Raw genomic sequence first — 20,655 nt, forward strand, 5'->3', positions numbered from 1 at the left:
GCATCTTTTAGGTCTCACCCATTTCTGTGGCCTTTTTAGAACCTAAGCTTCTAGGGCACAGGGAACTTCATCTTGACGTAGGGCTGAGCAAATGCACGGAGCATTTCTCAATAAGTAGGCATTAAATTCTTAGTCCAGAAGGGGCCTTGAGATGCCCTCTCTTTACTCCTTGGTAGAACTGTTTTAACCATCCCCCGAAAACAGATTTTTTTCTTTAAATCTCAAAATTCAGAGATTCCACAATCAGAACTTCCTTCTCATATTGCCTTGTGGTCTGCTGTGGACATCTGTCGAATGGTGTGAACTCTGCGTGGGGAGTCTGGCCTACCCTCGAGGCCCATGGTTTGGGCTGCGGTGGTGCCATGCTGTGCTCAGGGGCCTTCTTTTTTGGAAGTCTGGGCTCCAGTGAGCCTTGGTCATGCTCTTTTATGGAACCTTGGGTGCTAGACCACTCTGACCCTCAGTCTCATTTGCAGGTTCTGGGGAGGATTAAATGAGCTCATGTGATATCCAGGTGACTGAGGCAGAGTCGGCTCGGGATGAATCTTTGCTTCGTTTTCATTAGCTGCGGAGAAGACGATGACAGCTTGGTGCCTCTCCAACTTTAATATGGGTATGCCTCTCTTGGGGATCTTGTTAAATGCAGGCTGGTATTCAGTAGTTCTGGGTGGGGCCTGGATTCTGTGCTTCTAACAAGCTCCTAGGTGACGGTGATGCTGAGGGCAAGGGTTTGGCACCTGCGTTTCTCCCTTTCCGGAAGAGCAGGATGTCTACTGCACCCCCACCCGAGAGGAGCAAACATCCGCAACGTGACTACTAGGAACCAGCTTCCCTCACAGGCAAGGGACCTGTACCACTGCTCCCAACCATTCTGTCTGAGGCGCAGCAAGCCAAAACACTGAAATGCTGAGGTTTGCAGCAAAGAGGAGGTTTATTCACAGGGCAGCCAAGCGAGGACGTGACGTGACAATAGGTCTCAAATCTGCCTCCCCAAAGGCAAGGGGCTTTGGGTATCTGTGGGATAAAGAATAAAGAAGCAGGGCAGTATGAGGCATGGGGAGCGTGAGGAAAGGTGATTGGAAAAAGGTGTGCTCATCATTGTTCTGAGCTGGCGTAACTAGGCTACAGGCCTCGGCACATTCTCAGGCTGGAGTTGGGGAAAACAGGAGCAGAATGGAAGATGACAGCGTGTGAAGGAGGTGTGGTGTCCATAGGTTCGGGGTCTGACGTGCTTCCTGCTGAAGCACCGATGCCCATCAAAGCCGTAAATGGGGTGCTGGGGAAAACAGGAGCAGAATGGAAGATGACAGCGTGTGAGGGAGGTGTGGTGTCCATAGGTTCGGGGTCTGACGTGCTTCCTGCTGAAGCACCGACGCCCACCAAAGCCGTAAATGGGGTGCTGGGGAAAACAGGAGCAGAATGGAAGATGACAGCGTATGAAGGAGGTGTGGTGTCCATAGGTTCGGGGTCTGACGTGCTTCCTGCTGAAGCACCGACGCCCGCCAAAGCCGTAAATGGGGTGCTGGGGAAAACAGGAGCAGAATGGAAGATGACAGCGTATGAAGGAGGTGTGGTGTCCATAGGTTCGGGGGCCGACGTGCTTCCTGCTGAAGCACCGATGCCCGCCAAAGCCGTAAATGGGGTGCTGGGGAAAATAGGAGCAGAATGGAAGAGGACAGCGTGTGAAAGAGGTGTGGTGTCCATAGCTTCCATATTAGAGGTACTGCCTGCCTGATCTGAGAGCAGAGAGTGAAAGTGGGAGAGCCTCTTCCTAGATTCTAACTCCTCTGAATTTATAGCACTGGCTCTGCCTGGCTTTATGACATATCCATTGTACGTGTCACTGAGAAAGAGTGGGCGGGGCAGGGGGTGAGGCAGGGGTCACATGCAAGCCCAGCTGGTGGCTTAACCCCGGCCCAAAGGCAAAGGGCGGGGCCCCTTCTGGACTTTCTAGTGGCTGGGACGTCTGGCTGTGGGTGGCAGGTGTTTGGCACCAGCTGGGCCACCATGCGGAGACTGTTGGAGACTGTGGAAGCCTCCTCCAGAGCTCACCCTTCCTGGGGACTGGCTCTGCAGGCCCCTCAGCCCTGCGTATGTATCGGCCAGGCCTTCCCCACCACAGGGCCCAGAGGCCAGAGCCTGCTCAGACCTGAGGGCAGGAGGCAGCCAGAGCTTACCAGGGTGTGGGCCACCTCGTCCGGAGACCTCCCCAGCTCCTCTGCGAGACCTGGAGACAGGATCGCCTTCTCCAGGGCTGCTCAGCTGCCAGCATCACCATGAGCCAGGTGGCCAGGGTTTCTGAGCAGGAGATGCAGAGCCCTGATCCGACTGGATGCTGCAGCCCATGATGTCCCTTCCTGGCAGATAGGTTCTTTCTTCACTTCTTGTTTGAAATTTGGTAAAAGAACATTTAACCCTTGGCCTGTCCTTCGGGGTATATAGATGGTAGTGGCTTAGCCGGGATTCGATCCAAGCCTGTGTGATTCCAGAGCTTGTGCTCTGGACTGTGGTGCCTCCTTATCGTATATGCTTCATGTGTTACTTGTTTTTTTTTTTCTTGTAGTCCTTACGGTACTTAGCCCTAAGTGCCATACCTGTAACGAACAGCTACACTGCCCTGTAGGAGGTCTTCTTTTGTTCAACGCCTGAATTGGTCATCCACCACACTGTGTTCTAATCTCAGAAGATACAGGTCAGGGACCACCAGTTGTCAGCATGGCACCATTCCATATTTCGAATTGAGGCTTGAAGCCCGTATTTTCCCTTTGTCTAGTTTGAAGGATCCAGATATGTAAAGATGATATTCTAGATAAATCATGGGCTATCCTGAAAGAAATTCACCAGTGAATTGTTCCGTATGGATTAGAAGCCAGCTTCTCTGGCCTTCCTGGAGTATATCCAGTAAGGCGTCTCATTCATGTCTAGAAAGCAACTATATCATTTATTGCAACTTCAGCGTGGAGCGATGTATTGGTATAAAGTACGATCAACACAATTTGGTCATTGTGAGTATGACAGCTAGGTCCACTCTTTACTACACATATGTAACTCTAGGGATTCTTACGCCCAAGAAGGAGGAGACGTACTCTTGGCTGTCTAGGACAAGGGAAGCATGTGTTGTTATTCAGGAGCTGGAAGCTTCAGCATGACAGGTAGGAATTGAACAATCGTGGTCTATACATCACTTGACCTTGCTTAAAACTTGTTTCTTTGGCTTGCTTCATTGGAGTGTTTTCTCCCTCCTGGGCTGACAGTGTCTGTTATGTATCACGCATGAGACATATAGAAGTTTCAGAACCCAAAATCATATAAATCAGTAAAAATGTATATATATATATATATATATATATATATATATATATATATAAAATCTATTGAAACTCACACTGGGCTTAATTCATATATTCCAAAATCATTTTGACCCTCTGCTCATGAGATTCTTTTTATGGTATGTCCCAGCAAATCTGGGCTTCCATCCCCAATAAATTTTGGGGTTGAAGGACACAAAAGCTTTTGCTCAGACCTAAATTCTGTCTGAAACAAAGGGAAATATTATAAGCCCTTTGTAACCTCTCCAAGAGCAGAAATGATTTACAGCTGTGGCATTGAACCATAATTCCTCGATCTCATTTGAGAAGAGTTCAGTTAGAAACAGTGTCTTGATTTCTTGTCCTGTTTTCTTGTCTTGCTTACCAACAATCCATTGTAGTTCATGAGTTAGTATGGCAGCAGGCTGAGTGTTCCCTGGAGCTCATTAAATGAAGTGTTTTTCCTAAAATGACGTTTGTCTGCTTGTTTTCAGCCCCTCTTCTTTCCTCTGCCCTTGACTATAACCAGAGCTCAGCAAAAGCTGAGTGACTTTGTGCAGACCTTACTTAGGCTCAGCCTTTTTTTCTTCATTATTTTATTCATGGCTCCTCCGTTTCATTGTTTGCCTTCTCGAAATGTGTTGAAATCTTTCTGTGGTTGATGACTTCCAAAATATCTTGGCTTTTATTGGTTGATTAATTTTGGTATTTCTACAGTTTTATTTAGATATGGTTTCAGGAGGAACAGAAAGTAAATATATTTCCTAGTCTGCCATCTTGAGCTGAAAATCCCTGTGGATTTTAGCATCCAATGTTCCCATGGGAAAACACCCAACCATGGCCTTAATAGATGTAACACTCAAGATTTCAGCTTTTCTTGAGCAATCACTAAGGATTTCATATGTGGTCATTTCTAATGGGGAAATTATAACTATCTCATGACGTTGATTTGAGGATTAAATTAGATAATGAACATGAAAATGCTTTGTAAGATTTAAAAATCTGTAAAACTGTTTTTTGTTATTATTTGATTTGTTGCTATTTCAACTTCACTTGACAGTTGTTTATGACCTTGCCTATGTGAGAAAATGCCCTCTGGGTTATTTTTTTGAAAGCCAGAATGTATTTTTCAACAGCTCAATGGAACTGGCATCATTTGTGAAGGTTAAGGGTGAAGGGGTAAATGTTTCTTGACACCTATCACTTTACAGTGTTTTCAGGAACTAACTGACTCATGTATTCCTCTTCCAAATTTGGTTGAGGACCTCCTACCAGCCACATGCTTTACGTCAGGTGTTGGAAAGCATTTTCTGGATTTTAAAGATCTTAGGCTTTGTGGGCCATATAGAGTTTCTGTAGCTTCTCCTCCTCTTTCCTCTTCAACAAGCTTTCTAAACGTGAGAACCATTATTAGCTCACAGTCCCACAGATCCAGGCTGAGAGCCTGATTTGATTCGTGGCCATTATTTGCCAATTCCTGCTCTGCGTCTTCACTGAGGAGGGGGACCATGTTTGAGTAATCAGTTCTTTGAATCAACTGTTGGTCTTCTGGGCCTTGTCCTTGCTCTCCTACAGTCTCTAATCAGCGTGGCATCCAGAGAGATCTTGTTAAAACATAAGTCAGATCATGTCACTCAAATTTCTTCAATGGCTTCTTCACAGAAAATGCAAAGTCCTCAGAGTGCCTCCACAGACCTAGAAATCTGGGTGTCTGTTTCCTCTCTGACTGTTTCCTTCTCCTCTCCAATTTGCTCGCTCTGTTTTCCACATGCTGACATCCTTTCTGCTCCTTGGATACTCCAAGCCTACTCTTGCCTCATTGACTTTCTGCCGCAGGCCAGCCGCAGAAAGAGGATTTCACCGCCCAGGGTCAGAAGGGAAGGGGTAAGGAACTGAAGTAGCACCGACGAATGGGGTCAGAAGCCCATGGGTCAGAAGGCTGCAATGAGAAGCCTAGTCACCGCAACAAAGAATAGACCCCCGCTCGCCGAAACTAGAGAAAGCTCGCATGCAGCAATGAAGACCCAATGCAGCCAAAAATAAATAAATAAAAAATAAAGTATAGAATCTTAAAAAAAATCTATAAAGAATATTACAAGAATAGAATCACAGGCCAGTTTCTCCTTTGAACATGCATGCAAAATGTGTAAAGAGAAGCACAAACTATATCCATGGTATGTAAAACAATCATATATCAGAATCAAAGTAGCTTTATTCTTCTGGCAATGCAAGGTTGCTTTAATGTCCAAACGTGAAACTGATCCCAGGAATGAATTAGAGTGGGAGAAAAGTCATTTAAAACAGAAATCTTGGGACTTCCCTGGTGGTCCAGTGTTTAGAACATGGCGCGTTCACTGCTGGGGCCCTGGGGTCCAATCCCAGGTCAGGGAACTAAGATCCTGCAAGACATGAGGCAGGGCCCCGAAAAAAAAAAAGGAAAGAAAGAAGTCTTAACCAGGAGAAGCACAAGATCGAATAAACATAACAGGTAACACCTTATGAAAAGTAGGTGAAGATTATGGAATATTCTAAAATTTAAAACAAAAAGAAACTTTTAAAGATTCAAAAGGATGTGACAAATATTGTACATAGGCCAAAATAAAATGAAATAAAATATACAAATGATGGGAGCCCAAAATTCCAGATGCCCAAGTCCTGTCTCTGAAGATTCTCATTCAATGGGTTCAGGATTTCCTCCTTATTGAAAAACCTACAGGTGATTCTGGTACGATTCCCAGACACAATGTAAAGCTTCTCTTTTACAGGAAAGAATACCAGATTATTTTGTTATCTTATAGTTATACTAACAGGTTGTACTATTGACGGATAAGTCTGCTGTGAAAATGCACCCCCACTAGGGATAAAAAAGGAACTAGTAGTCTCTACTGCTACTTGGTGGCAGCACGCATGTATTGCAAGGGCAATTATTGTAGCAATCCAAATTAGTGGAACATTTTAGAATTGGAAGACGACATACAGATCATCTAGTCAAGCTTCCAACTATTATAGTTGTGAAAACTAAGGCCCATATAAATGAAATGATTTATCTCCAAAGAGCATTAGTGAAAGTATGAAATAAAAAATATCTCTGAACTTTTAATTTAGTGCTGTTTTTATTAATCTCAAGTATTAGCTTAAACTTCAGTGTGACAGATTTGGGATTGAATTCCTGCTCACGTTTACTGATTGCGTGTCTTTTAGTAAGTTACTAAAACACTTTTTTTTTTAAATAGACGTATTAAATTATTTATCTTTGGCTGCCTAGGCTCTTCGTTGCTGTGCACGGGCTTTCCCTAGTTGCGGTGGGCGGGGGCTGCTCTTTGTTGCAGTACGCGGGCTTCTCATTGTGGTGGCTTCTCGTTGTTGCTGAGCACGGGGTCTAGGTGCGTGGGCTTCAGTAGTTGTGGTTCACGGGCTCTAGCACGCAGGCTCAGTAGTTGTGGCACATGGTCTTAGTTGCTCCGCGGCATGTGGGATCTTCCCGGACCCGGGCTCAAACGTGTGTCCCGTGCACTGGCAGGTGGATCCTTAACCAGTGCGCCAACAGGGAAGCCCTACTAATACACTTTTAACTTTGCTTTTCACGTATGTAAAATGGTGAGCCTTGACTGATATAGAATATGAGATAACCTAGCACTGTTCTTAACACATATATGTAGTTAAAACTTTTTGGCTCTCATCCCCCTTAAACAGCCTCTATCCTCTTAATAATGAATGTGTCTTTCAGCTAGCAGAGCACCCCAGAGCTGACCACATTCTGGCAAGAGATATAGGATTCTTTTTCTTACTGGGGGTTCTTTATACCTGATAGTTGAAGTGCACTTAAACATGAACAACTCTTGTTTATACTGTAGTAATGGATTTGATGGACGAATTTTAGAAAGTAATATGCAGGAATTGAGCTGCCTTACCCTCAAGAAATATAATTCGATAGTGGTGGCTAGAACGATAAACAGTGTTTGGACAGGGAGTCCATATTGGATGTGAACTTCCTGTACTCCCATTCGTCTATTAAGAATAAAGAGAATCCTTTCAAAATGTGTTTTAAAGGGCAGTTATTTCTTTCTGCCTCATTTAAGTTACCTGCAAGAAAAAGACAATCTCCTGCATCCTTGTTTAATAGGCTTTTAATGTAAAGCAGATAATTTTTTGCAACATTTCCCAAACTTTTCCTTATCGAATTGGCTGAGGCTTCTCAACGATTATCATTTCACAACAATATCTCCATCTTCAGCTTCTTTCAATGAATTGGCCTAATAGATGTGCCATTAAAACAGAGCTTCACTCTCAACGTATTTTTAATTTTGTATTCAAACGGTATGAAGGATTCAGCCATAACAGTGAGTGGATTTCTGATACATGCTACATGATGGATGCAACTAAGTGAAAGAAGGCTACATATTGTATGGTTCCATTTATATGAAATGTCCAGCAGTGGCAAATCCATACACACAGAAAAGATTCTACATTCGTGGTTGCCAGGGGTTTGGAAGAGAGGGAACTAGGGAATGACTCCTTAAAATGGGTGTAGGTTTCCTCTTGGTTGATGAAGATGTTTTGCAGCTCGGCAGTGGTGATAGTTGCACAACATTGTGACAGTAGTAAATTCCACTGAATGGTACAGTGAATTGTAAAATGATCCAAATGGTGAATTTTGTGTTATGTTCATTTTACTACAATAAAAAGGAGAAAGAATTCGGGAAAGACTTAGAGTTTGGGAAACTAAGGTGAACTGGTCAAGAAAAAGACAGCTCTATTGTTCAGTTTTCTCTCAGCTCTCCCAGTGCATTAATCCTCAGCAAAAAGTAGGCTGAACTTGTAGATGATAGTCATTCAACACAGTCCAGGGAAAAGTAAATAAAGTAAAACCCAACTCTTCTTCTTTAGCACATGTATGAAAGGTTAACTTGCTGCTCAGCCACGTGGACCTTCATGAAGACGTTTCACTTTAGGTGTCCTCTACTTCAGTACTTTACTCACAGCTCATTCACACATGTAGGCAACAGCATTCCTTAATTCGATGGAATCTGCAGCACTGGTTGTGATCAGTCTCATGAAAAGAAAAGGAAAGGTGGCGCGGAAGCCAAGGGAAGAGAGTTTCAAGACAGAGACGTTGTTTAAGATCTGACTCGGCTTGGCGGTCACAAAGATAAGGATTGAGAAGTAGTCCCCTGGACTTGTCAACGGAGAAATCATTGGGGGCTTCAAGGAGATCAGTTTCACGAGAGTAGTGGGGCAGAAACCAGATCGCAGTGTAGATGGGAGGGGAGAAATGGGGGGCAAGTCAAGAAATTGATGGCAAAGGGAAAGAAGGGAGGGGTGGATAGGAGGACAGGAGAATGGAATGGAGGAGAGCATTTCCTTGTGGCTCTTTAATATGGCTGGGAGGGGCCAAAAGAGAAGGAGAGCGTGAAGATGTAGGAAGAGGGGGTGGCATCCCGAGCCCAAGGAGGACTGGCGCCTGTCTTCAGCTGCCACCAGCTGGATGGTCCCTCCCTCTAGCTTTCCACGTAGGCTGTGGAAGTTGCCCCTTGCCTCCTTGGATCAGCTGCCCTTGATTCGTTCGTCCTTTTCTTATTTCTCAGCACATCTGGGTCCTACGTTATGTGAAGACAAACAAATCACCACTGATGCTTAATTTTCTTGAAAAATCCCCCAGGCAGGTACCATTTTGGAGAACTACCTATTGTGCCTCAGCAAGCCAAAGTAGCCCATTTTTCCTCTCTCATTGGGAGAGATTGCTGTTTCTTGGAGAACCTGATGAAGAGGGTGACTCGCGCTTAGGAATAACGTTGCTTGAAAAGTGCAAAAGGTGAGGTAGTTTGGCTCTGAGGGGCCTCTGAGGCCTGAGACTTCCTGAGAGATGGCAGACTCACAGCTCCCATTTCCCTCTGACCCTGGGCTATGAGCTCATCAAATGAGATGGTAAATAAAGTCACTGACATGGTTTAAAGGATAATTTTGTTCTCTCTTGTTCACTCAGAGCAAATTGAATGGAATTTGCATACAACATATGGATGAACCATCCATACGAGGGGGCTTGACCATATCCTCATGGTTCCCCTTCCCTTTTCTACATCTGGCCCCTTTAGCTCTGCAGACTTAACCCCACACCATCAGTCCACCCAGTCGGTCCACTGGACGTCTCTTCCTCTTTCGCATCTGGTCGTTGTCGTCACCTTGTTCTCCACTACCGCCTCCTGCAGTAGCTGTTAGGTCCAGAGAGGTTGGTTCACTGTGAGCAAGTAACTGTCAACTCCATGGACAGGTGGAAGTGACTTGGCAGCCGGGATGCGCCCACCCTGAGTTCATTATACCCATGAGGGTCAAGGAGAATGGGGATGCAGCTGGTCTGCAGAGCCCCGGCAGTTCTGAGACACATGTTCCTGGATCCACACGTTGCTCCGTACCCAGCCTTGCCTTTCTTTTTCTCTCTCTTGACTCCATCCAGGTTTCTGCTCTCCTTGTCCCTTTGGGGAGGGAGGCCAGTACCAGTCCAGGTGTAGTCCCCCAAAGCTTCCTACTTCCAAGCGTTACGTAGGCTTGTATATCCACTTGCTTGGGTTGCCCTGGCATTCGTGCCAACAAGTTGAGTGGTTTAAGCCCTAGGCTCTCTTTTCTGGCAAGAATGTGCCTAAAAATCTCCACCTCTGGTTTGGTGGCCCCTAAAAATTCCCAGTCAGTTTTGGTGAGGGGACACTTGGTGACAGTGTTGTCTTTCGAAATGAGTAGTTCCGTTACTGACGATACTTTGCTCCCCATACATTATTTATAAGGTTTCCCTGTTTGTATGTGCAAACTATTTGTGTGTATATTTTGAGAAATACATTGTACAGGCCTCTTTTTTATTTCTTCTGCACACCCTAGAGATGTCATAGAGGCGGTAAATGTGTCCAACTTTTTGAGAAATTGGAACAATCAAGACTTACCTGTATGGAATGCTATTAACGATGTCAATTCCCGCGACAGTACCTTTCATCTGACACACTTAGGGACTGTTAACAGATTAAAAGTAGTAAAAGATGCGGATAGAGAGAATTTTCATTATCTTGTGCACTGAAATCTTGGATTTTCGTTGGTTTGAATGGGCCCGAAAATGTATTTTTTTTAGTAGGGACATAGAAGCCTCTAGCGGTATTCTTAATAAAGCAAGGTGAGTTATAAGCAATCATCTGATGGAGGGTACATGTACCACAGTCCAGTTTAAGAAAAATACAATATAAAAGTCTTACCATGGAAGAAAATCTTTATATGATCTTTTGTAAAAAAAAAAAAAAAAAGCTTCAAGAAACATAAAGACATGACACCATATTCAGTTTAAAGTCAATGACTTGTAAGCAAGGCAAAGCAAAGACAGTCTGATTAAGGCCGTTGCATTGTTGTGGCATCTTTTAGGTCTCACCCATTTCTGTGGCCTTTTTAGAACCTAAGCTTCTAGGGCACAGGGAACTTCATCTTGACGTAGGGCTGAGCAAATGCACGGAGCATTTCTCAATAAGTAGGCATTAAATTCTTAGTCCAGAAGGGGCCTTGAGATGCCCTCTCTTTACTCCTTGGTAGAACTGTTTTAACCATCCCCCGAAAACAGATTTTTTTCTTTAAATCTCAAAATTCAGAGATTCCACAATCAGAACTTCCTTCTCATATTGCCTTGTGGTCTGCTGTGGACATCTGTCGAATGGTGTGAACTCTGCGTGGGGAGTCTGGCCTACCCTCGAGGCCCATGGTTTGGGCTGCGGTGGTGCCATGCTGTGCTCAGGGGCCTTCTTTTTTGGAAGTCTGGGCTCCAGTGAGCCTTGGTCATGCTCTTTTATGGAACCTTGGGTGCTAGACCACTCTGACCCTCAGTCTCATTTGCAGGTTCTGGGGAGGATTAAATGAGCTCATGTGATATCCAGGTGACTGAGGCAGAGTCGGCTCGGGATGAATCTTTGCTTCGTTTTCATTAGCTGCGGAGAAGACGATGACAGCTTGGTGCCTCTCCAACTTTAATATGGGTATGCCTCTCTTGGGGATCTTGTTAAATGCAGGCTGGTATTCAGTAGTTCTGGGTGGGGCCTGGATTCTGTGCTTCTAACAAGCTCCTAGGTGACGGTGATGCTGAGGGCAAGGGTTTGGCACCTGCGTTTCTCCCTTTCCGGAAGAGCAGGATGTCTACCGCACCCCCACCCGAGAGGAGCAAACATCCGCAACGTGACTACTAGGAACCAGCTTCCCTCACAGGCAAGGGACCTGTACCACTGCTCCCAACCATTCTGTCTGAGGCGCAGCAAGCCAAAACACTGAAATGCTGAGGTTTGCAGCAAAGAGGAGGTTTATTCACAGGGCAGCCAAGCGAGGACGTGACGTGACAATAGGTCTCAAATCTGCCTCCCCAAAGGCAAGGGGCTTTGGGTATCTGTGGGATAAAGAATAAAGAAGCAGGGCAGTATGAGGCATGGGGAGCGTGAGGAAAGGTGATTGGAAAAAGGTGTGCTCATCATTGTTCTGAGCTGGCGTAACTAGGCTACAGGCCTCGGCACATTCTCAGGCTGGAGTTGGGGAAAACAGGAGCAGAATGGAAGATGACAGCGTGTGAAGGAGGTGTGGTGTCCATAGGTTCGGGGTCTGACGTGCTTCCTGCTGAAGCACCGATGCCCATCAAAGCCGTAAATGGGGTGCTGGGGAAAACAGGAGCAGAATGGAAGATGACAGCGTGTGAGGGAGGTGTGGTGTCCATAGGTTCGGGGTCTGACGTGCTTCCTGCTGAAGCACCGACGCCCGCCAAAGCCGTAAATGGGGTGCTGGGGAAAACAGGAGCAGAATGGAAGATGACAGCGTATGAAGGAGGTGTGGTGTCCATAGGTTCGGGGTCTGACGTGCTTCCTGCTGAAGCACCGACGCCCGCCAAAGCCGTAAATGGGGTGCTGGGGACAACAGGAGCTGAATGGAAGATGACAGCGTATGAAGGAGGTGTGGTGTCCATAGGTTCGGGGTCTGACGTGCTTCCTGCTGAAGCACCGATGCCCGCCAAAGCCGTAAATGGGGTGCTGGGGAAAACAGGAGCAGAATGGAAGAGGACAGCGTGTGAAGGAGGTGTGGTGTCCATAGCTTCCATATTAGAGGTACTGCCTGCCTGATCTGAGAGCAGAGAGTGAAAGTGGGAGAGCCTCTTCCTAGATTCTAACTCCTCTGAATTTATAGCACTGGCTCTGCCTGGCTTTATGACATATCCATTGTACGTGTCACAGAGAAAGAGCGGGCGGGGCAGGGGGTGAGGCAGGGGTCACATGCAAGCCCAGCTGGTGGCTTAACCCCGGCCCAAAGGCAAAGGGCGGGGCCCCTTCTGGACTTTCTAGTGGCTGGGACGTCTGGCTGTGGGTGGCAGGTGTTTGGCACCAGCTGGGCCACCATGCGGAGACTGTTGGGGACTGTGGAAGCCTCCTCCAGAGCTCACCCTTCCTGGGGACTGGCTCTGCAGGCCCCTCAGCCCTGCGTATGTATCGGCCCGGCCTTCCCCACCACGGGGCCCAGAGGCCAGAGCCTGCTCAGACCTGAGGGCAGGAGGCATCCAGAGCTTACCAGGGTGTGGGCCACCTCGTCTGGAGACCTCCCCAGCTCCTCTGCGAGACCTGGAGACAGGATCGCCTTCTCCAGGGCTGCTCAGCTGCCAGCATCACCATGAGCCAGGTGGCCAAGGTTTCTGAGCAGGAGATGCAGAGCCCTGATCCGACTGGATGCTGCAGCCCACGATGTCCCTTCCTGGCAGATAGGTTCTTTCTTCACTTCTTGTTTGAAATTTGGTAAAAGAACATTTAACCCTTGGCCTGTCCTTCAGGGTATATAGATGGTAGTGGCTTAGCCGGGATTCGATCCAAGCCTGTGTGATTCCAGAGCTTGTGCTCTGGACTGTGGTGCCTCCTTATCGTATATGCTTCATGTGTTACTTGTTTTTTTTTTTCTTGTAGTCCTTATGGTACTTAGCCCTAAGTGCCATACCTGTAACGAACAGCTACACTGCCCTGTAGGAGGTCTTCTTTTGTTCAACGCCTGAATTGGTCATCCACCACACTGTGTTCTAATCTCAGAAGATACAGGTCAGGGACCACCAGTTGTCAGCATGGCACCATTCCATATTTCGAATTGAGGCTTGAAGCCCATATTTTCCCTTTGTCTAGTTTGAAGGATCCAGATATGTAAAGATGATATTCTAGATAAATCATGGGCTATCCTGAAAGAAATTCACCAGTGAATTGTTCCGTATGGATTAGAAGCCAGCTTCTCTGGCCTTCCTGGAGTATATCCAGTAAGGCGTCTCATTCATGTCTAGAAAGCAACTATATCATTTATTGCAACTTCAGCGTGGAGCGATGTGTTGGTATAAAGTACGATCAACACAATTTGGTCATTGTGAGTATGACAGCTGGGTCCACTCTTTACTACACATATGTAACTCTAGGGATTCTTATGCCCAAGGGAGGAGACGTACTCTTGGCTGTCTAGGACAAGGGAAGCATGTGTTGTTATTCAGGAGCTGGAAGCTTCAGCATGACAGGTAGGAATTGAACAATCGTGGTCTATACATCACTTGACCTTGCTTAAAACTTGTTTCTTTGGCTTGCTTCATTGGAGTGTTTTCTCCCTCCTGGGCTGACATTGTCTGTTATGTATCACGCAGGAGACATATAGAAGTTTCAGAACCCAAAATCATATAAATCAGTAAAAATGTATATATATATATATATATATATATATATATATACACACACATATATATATACACACACATATATATATATATATATATATATATATATATAAATCTATTGAAACTCACACTGGGCTTAATTCATATATTCCAAAATCAGTTTGGCCCTCTGCTCATGAGATTCTTTTTATGGTATGTCCCAGCAAATCTGGGCTTCCATCCCCAATAAATTTTGGGGTTGAAGGACACAAAAGCTTTTGCTCAGACCTAAATTCTGTCTGAAAAAAAGGGAAATATTATAAGCCCTTTGTAACCTCTCCAAGAGCAGAAATGATTTACAGCTGTGGCATTGAACCATAATTCCTCGATCTCATTTGAGAAGAGTTCAGTTAGAAACAGTGTCTTGATTTTTGTTTCTTTTGTTTCTTCCCTGTTTTCTTGTCTTGCTTACCAACAATCCATTGTAATTCATGAGTTAGTATGGCAGCAGGCTGAGTGTTCCCTGGAGCTCATTAAATGAAGTGTTTTTCCTAAAATGACGTTTGTCTCCTTGTTTTCAGCCCCTCTTCTTTCCTCTGCCCTTGACTATAACCAGAGCTCAGCAAAAGCTGAGTGACTTTGTGCAGACCTTACTTAGGCTCAGCCTTTTTTTCTTCATTATTTTATTCATGGCTCCTCCGTTTCATTGTTTGCCTTCTCGAAATGTGTTGAAATCTTTCTGTGGTTGATGACTTCCAAAATATCTTGGCTTTTATTGGTTGATTAATTTTGGTATTTCTACAGTTTTATTTAGATATGGTTTCAGGAGGAACAGAAAGTAAATATATTTCCTAGTCTGCCATCTTGAGCTGAAAATCCCTGTGGATTTTAGCATCCAATGTTCCCATGGGAAAACACCCAACCATGGCCTTAATAGATGTAACACTCAAGATTTCAGCTTTTCTTGAGCAATCACTAAGGATTTCATATGTGGTCATTTCTAATGGGGAAATTATAACTATCTCATGACGTTGATTTGAGGATTAAATTAGATAATGAACATGAAAATGCTTTGTAAGATTTAAAAATCTGTAAAACTGTTTTTTGTTATTATTTGATTTGTTACTATTTCAGCTTCACTTGACAGTTGTTTATGACCTTGCCTATGTGAGAAAATGCCCTCTGGGTTATGTTTTTGAAAGCCAGAATGTATTTTTCAACAGCTCAATGGAACTGGCATCATTTGTGAAGGTTAAGGGTGAAGGGGTAAATGTTTCTTGACACCTATCACTTTACAGTGTTTTCAGGAACTAACTGACTCATGTATTCCTCTTCCAAATTTGGTTGAGGACCTCCTACCAGCCACATGCTTTACGTCAGGTGTTGGAAAGCATTTTCTGGATTTTAAAGATCTTAGGCTTTGTGGGCCATATAGAGTTTCTGTAGCTTCTCCTCCTCTTTCCTCTTCAACAAGCTTTCTAAACGTGAGAACCATTATTAGCTCACAGTCCCACAGATCCAGGCTGAGAGCCTGATTTGATTCGTGGCCATTATTTGCCAATTCCTGCTCTGCGTCTTCACTGAGGAGGGGGACCATGTTTGCGTAATCAGTTCTTTGAATCAACTGTTGGTCTTCTGGGCCTTGTCCTTGCTCTCCTACAGTCTCTAATCAGCATGGCATCCAGAGAGATCTTGTTAAAACATAAGTCAGATCATGTCACTCAAATTTCTTCAATGGCTTCTTCACAGAAAATGCAAAGTCCTCAGAGTGCCTCCACAGACCTAGAAATCTGGGTGTCTGTTTCCTCTCTGACTGTTTCCTTCTCCTCTCCAATTTGCTCGCTCTGTTTTCCACACGCTGACATCCTTTCTGCTCCTTGGATACTCCAAGCCTACTCTTGCCTCATTGACTTTCTGCCGCAGGCCAGCCGCAGAAAGAGGATTTCACCGCCCAGGGTCAGAAGGGAAGGGGTAAGGAACTGAAGTAGCACCGACGAATGGGGTCAGAAGCCCATGGGTCAGAAGGCTGCAATGAGAAGCCTAGTCACCGCAACAAAGAATAGACCCCCGCTCGCCGAAACTAGAGAAAGCTCGCATGCAGCAATGAAGACCCAATGCAGCCAAAAATAAATAAATAAAAAATAAAGTATAGAATCTTAAAAAAAATCTATAAAGAATATTACAAGAATAGAATCACAGGCCAGTTTCTCCTTTGAACATGCATGCAAAATGTGTAAAGAGAAGCACAAACTATATCCATGGTATGTAAAACAATCATATATCAGAATCAAAGTAGCTTTATTCTTCTGGCAATGCAAGGTTGCTTTAATGTCCAAACGTGAAACTGATCCCAGGAATGAATTAGAGTGGGAGAAAAGTCATTTAAAACAGAAATCTTGGGACTTCCCTGGTGGTCCAGTGTTTAGAACATGGCGCGTTCACTGCTGGGGCCCTGGGGTCCAATCCCAGGTCAGGGAACTAAGATCCTGCAAGACATGAGGCAGGGCCCCGAAAAAAAAAAAGGAAAGAAAGAAGTCTTAACCAGGAGAAGCACAAGATCGAATAAACATAACAGGTAACACCTTATGAAAAGTAGGTGAAGATTATGGAATATTCTAAAATTTAAAACAAAAAGAAACTTTTAAAGATTCAAAAGGATGTGACAAATATTGTACATAGGCCAAAATAAAATGAAATAAAATATACAAATGATGGGAGCCCAAAATTCCAGATGCCCAAGTCCTGTCTCTGAAGATTCTCATTCAATGGGTTCAGGATTTCCTCCTTATTTAAAAACCTACAGGTGATTCTGGTACGATTCCCAGACACAATGTAAAGCTTCTCTTTTACAGGAAAGAATACCAGATTATTTTGTTATCTTATAGTTATACTAACAGGTTGTACTATTGACGGATAAGTCTGCTGTGAAAATGCACCCCCACTAGGGATAAAAAAGGAACTAGTAGTCTCTACTGCTACTTGGTGGCAGCACGCATGTATTGCAAGGGCAATTATTGTAGCAATCCAAATTAGTGGAACATTTTAGAATTGGAAGACGACATACAGATCATCTAGTCAAGCTTCCAACTATTATAGTTGTGAAAACTAAGGCCCATATAAATGAAATGATTTATCTCCAAAGAGCATTAGTGAAAGTATGAAATAAAAAATATCTCTGAACTTTTAATTTAGTGCTGTTTTTATTAATCTCAAGTATTAGCTTAAACTTCAGTGTGACAGATTTGGGATTGAATTCCTGCTCACGTTTACTGATTGCGTGTCTTTTAGTAAGTTACTAAAACACTTTTTTTTTTAAATAGACGTATTTAATTATTTATCTTTGGCTGCCTAGGCTCTTCGTTGCTGTGCACGGGCTTTCCCTAGTTGCGGTGGGCGGGGGCTACTCTTTGTTGCAGTACGCGGGCTTCTCATTGTGGTGGCTTCTCGTTGTTGCTGAGCACGGGGTCTAGGTGCGTGGGCTTCAGTAGTTGTGGTTCACGGGCTCTAGCACGCAGGCTCAGTAGTTGTGGCACATGGTCTTAGTTGCTCCGCGGCATGTGGGATCTTCCCGGACCCGGGCTCAAACGTGTGTCCCGTGCACTGGCAGGTGGATCCTTAACCAGTGCGCCAACAGGGAAGCCCTACTAATACACTTTTAACTTTGCTTTTCACGTATGTAAAATGGTGAGCCTTGACTGATATAGAATATGAGATAACCTAGCACTGTTCTTAACACATATATGTAGTTAAAACTTTTTGGCTCTCATCCCTCTTAAACAGCCTCTATCCTCTTAATAATGAATGTGTCTTTCAGCTAGCAGAGCACCCCAGAGCTGACCACATTCTGGCAAGAGATATAGGATTCTTTTTCTTACTGGGGGTTCTTTATACCTGATAGTTGAAGTGCACTTAAACATGAACAACTCTTGTTTATACTGTAGTAATGGATTTGATGGACGAATTTTAGAAAGTAATATGCAGGAATTGAGCTGCCTTACCCTCAAGAAATATAATTCGATAGTGGTGGCTAGAACGATAAACAGTGTTTGGACAGGGAGTCCATATTGGATGTGAACTTCCTGTACTCCCATTCGTCTATTAAGAATAAAGAGAATCCTTTCAAAATGTGTTTTAAAGGGCAGTTATTTCTTTCTGCCTCATTTAAGTTACCTGCAAGAAAAAGACAATCTCCTGCATCCTTGTTTAATAGGCTTTTAATATAAAGCAGATAATTTTTTGCAACATTTCCCAAACTTTTCATTATCGAATTGGCTGAGGCTTCTCAACGATTATCATTTCACAACAATATCTCCATCTTCAGCTTCTTTCAATGAATTGGCCTAATAGATGTGCCATTAAAACAGAGCTTCACTCTCAACGTATTTTTAATTTTGTATTCAAACGGTATGAAGGATTCAGCCATAACAGTGAGTGGATTTCTGATACATGTTACATGATGGATGCAACTAAGTGAAAGAAGGCTACATATTGTATGGTTCCATTTATATGAAATGTCCAACAGTGGCAAATCCATACACACAGAAAAGATTCTACATTCGTGGTTGCCAGGGGTTTGGAAGAGAGGGAACTAGGGAATGACTCCTTAAAATGGGTGTAGGTTTCCTCTTGGTTGATGAAGATGTTTTGCAGCTCGGCAGTGGTGATAGTTGCACAACATTGTGACAGTAGTAAATTCCACTGAATGGTACAGTGAATTGTAAAATGATCCAAATGGTGAATTTTGTGTTATGTTCATTTTACTACAATAAAAAGGAGAAAGAATTCGGGAAAGACTTAGAGTTTGGGAAACTAAGGTGAACTGGTCAAGAAAAAGACAGCTCTATTGTTCAGTTTTCTCTCAGCTCTCCCAGTGCATTAATCCTCAGCAAAAAGTAGGCTGAACTTGTAGATGATAGTCATTCAACACAGTCCAGGGAAAAGTAAATAAAGTAAAACCCAACTCTTCTTCTTTAGCACATGTATGAAAGGTTAACTTGCTGCTCAGCCACGTGGACCTTCATGAAGACGTTTCACTTTAGGTGTCCTCTACTTCAGTACTTTACTCACAGCTCATTCACACATGTAGGCAACAGCATTCCTTAATTCGATGGAATCTGCAGCACTGGTTGTGATCAGTCTCATGAAAAGAAAAGGAAAGGTGGCGCGGAAGCCAAGGGAAGAGAGTTTCAAGACAGAGATGTTGTTTAAGATCTGACTCGGCTTGGCGGTCACAAAGATAAGGATTGAGAAGTAGTCCCCTGGACTTGTCAACGGAGAAATCATTGGGGGCTTCAAGGAGATCAGTTTCACGAGAGTAGTGGGGCAGAAACCAGATCGCAGTGTAGATGGGAGGGGAGAAATGGGGGGCAAGTCAAGAAATTGATGGCAAAGGGAAAGAAGGGAGGGGTGGATAGGAGGACAGGAGAATGGAATGGAGGAGAGCATTTCCTTGTGGCTCTTTAATATGGCTGGGAGGGGCCAAAAGAGAAGGAGAGCGTGAAGATGTAGGAAGAGGGGGTGGCATCCCGAGCCCAAGGAGGACTGGCGCCTGTCTTCAGCTGCCACCAGCTGGATGGTCCCTCCCTCTAGCTTTCCACGTAGGCTGTGGAAGTTGCCCCTTGCCTCCTTGGATCAGCTGCCCTTGATTCGTTCGTCCTTTTCTTATTTCTCAGCACATCTGGGTCCTACGTTATGTGAAGACAAACAAATCACCACTGATGCTTAATTTTCTTGAAAAATCCCCCAGGCAGGTACCATTTTGGAGAACTACCTATTGTGCCTCAGCAAGCCAAAGTAGCCCATTTTTCCTCTCTCATTGGGAGAGATTGCTGTTTGTTGGAGAACCTGATGAAGAGGGTGACTCGCGCTTAGGAATAACGTTGCTTGAAAAGTGCAAAAGGTGAGGTAGTTTGGCTCTGAGGGGCCTCTGAGGCCTGAGACTTCCTGAGAGATGGCAGACTCACAGCTCCCATTTCCCTCTGACCCTGGGCTATGAGCTCATCAAATGAGATGGTAAATAAAGTCACTGACATGGTTTAAAGGATAATTTTGTTCTCTCTTGTTCACTCAGAGCAAATTGAATGGAATTTGCATACAACATATGGATGAACCATCCATACGAGGGGGCTTGACCATATCCTCATGGTTCCCCTTCCCTTTTCTACATCTGGCCCCTTTAGCTCTGCAGACTTAACCCCACACCATCAGTCCACCCAGTCGGTCCACTGGACGTCTCTTCCTCTTTCGCATCTGGTCGTTGTCGTCACCTTGTTCTCCACTACCGCCTCCTGCAGTAGCTGTTAGGTCCAGAGAGGTTGGTTCACTGTGAGCAAGTAACTGTCAACTCCATGGACAGGTGGAAGTGACTTGGCAGCCGGGATGCGCCCACCCTGAGTTCATTATACCCATGAGGGTCAAGGAGAATGGGGATGCAGCTGGTCTGCAGAGCCCCGGCAGTTCTGAGACACATGTTCCTGGATCCACACGTTGCTCCGTACCCAGCCTTGCCTTTCTTTTTCTCTCTCTTGACTCCATCCAGGTTTCTGCTCTCCTTGTCCCTTTGGGGAGGGAGGCCAGTACCAGTCCAGGTGTAGTCCCCCAAAGCTTCCTACTTCCAAGCGTTACATAGGCTTGTATATCCACTTGCTTGGGTTGCCCTGGCATTCGTGCCAACAAGTTGAG

At 44.7% G+C, this 20,655-nt stretch overlaps 1 long non-coding RNA gene across 2 annotated transcripts in view; it reads left to right on the top strand.

Moving 5' to 3' along the window:
* Positions 1 to 476: 476 nt before the first annotated feature.
* The window catches only part of LOC125960632 (uncharacterized), a 107,755-nt gene continuing 87,576 nt past the window's right edge, over positions 477 to 20,655 (top strand). The window contains exon 1 of one of the 2 annotated variants that reach the window (XR_007470490.1): positions 477 to 613. This is a non-coding gene — a long non-coding RNA (uncharacterized LOC125960632). Of the gene's footprint in view, positions 614 to 11,168; positions 11,306 to 20,655 lie in introns of those variants that run through there. The other variant, XR_007470491.1, reaches the window with a different exon arrangement.

This window comes from Orcinus orca, chromosome 12, assembly GCF_937001465.1.
Source record: "Orcinus orca chromosome 12, mOrcOrc1.1, whole genome shotgun sequence".
Taxonomy (NCBI): Eukaryota; Metazoa; Chordata; class Mammalia; order Artiodactyla; family Delphinidae; genus Orcinus; species Orcinus orca.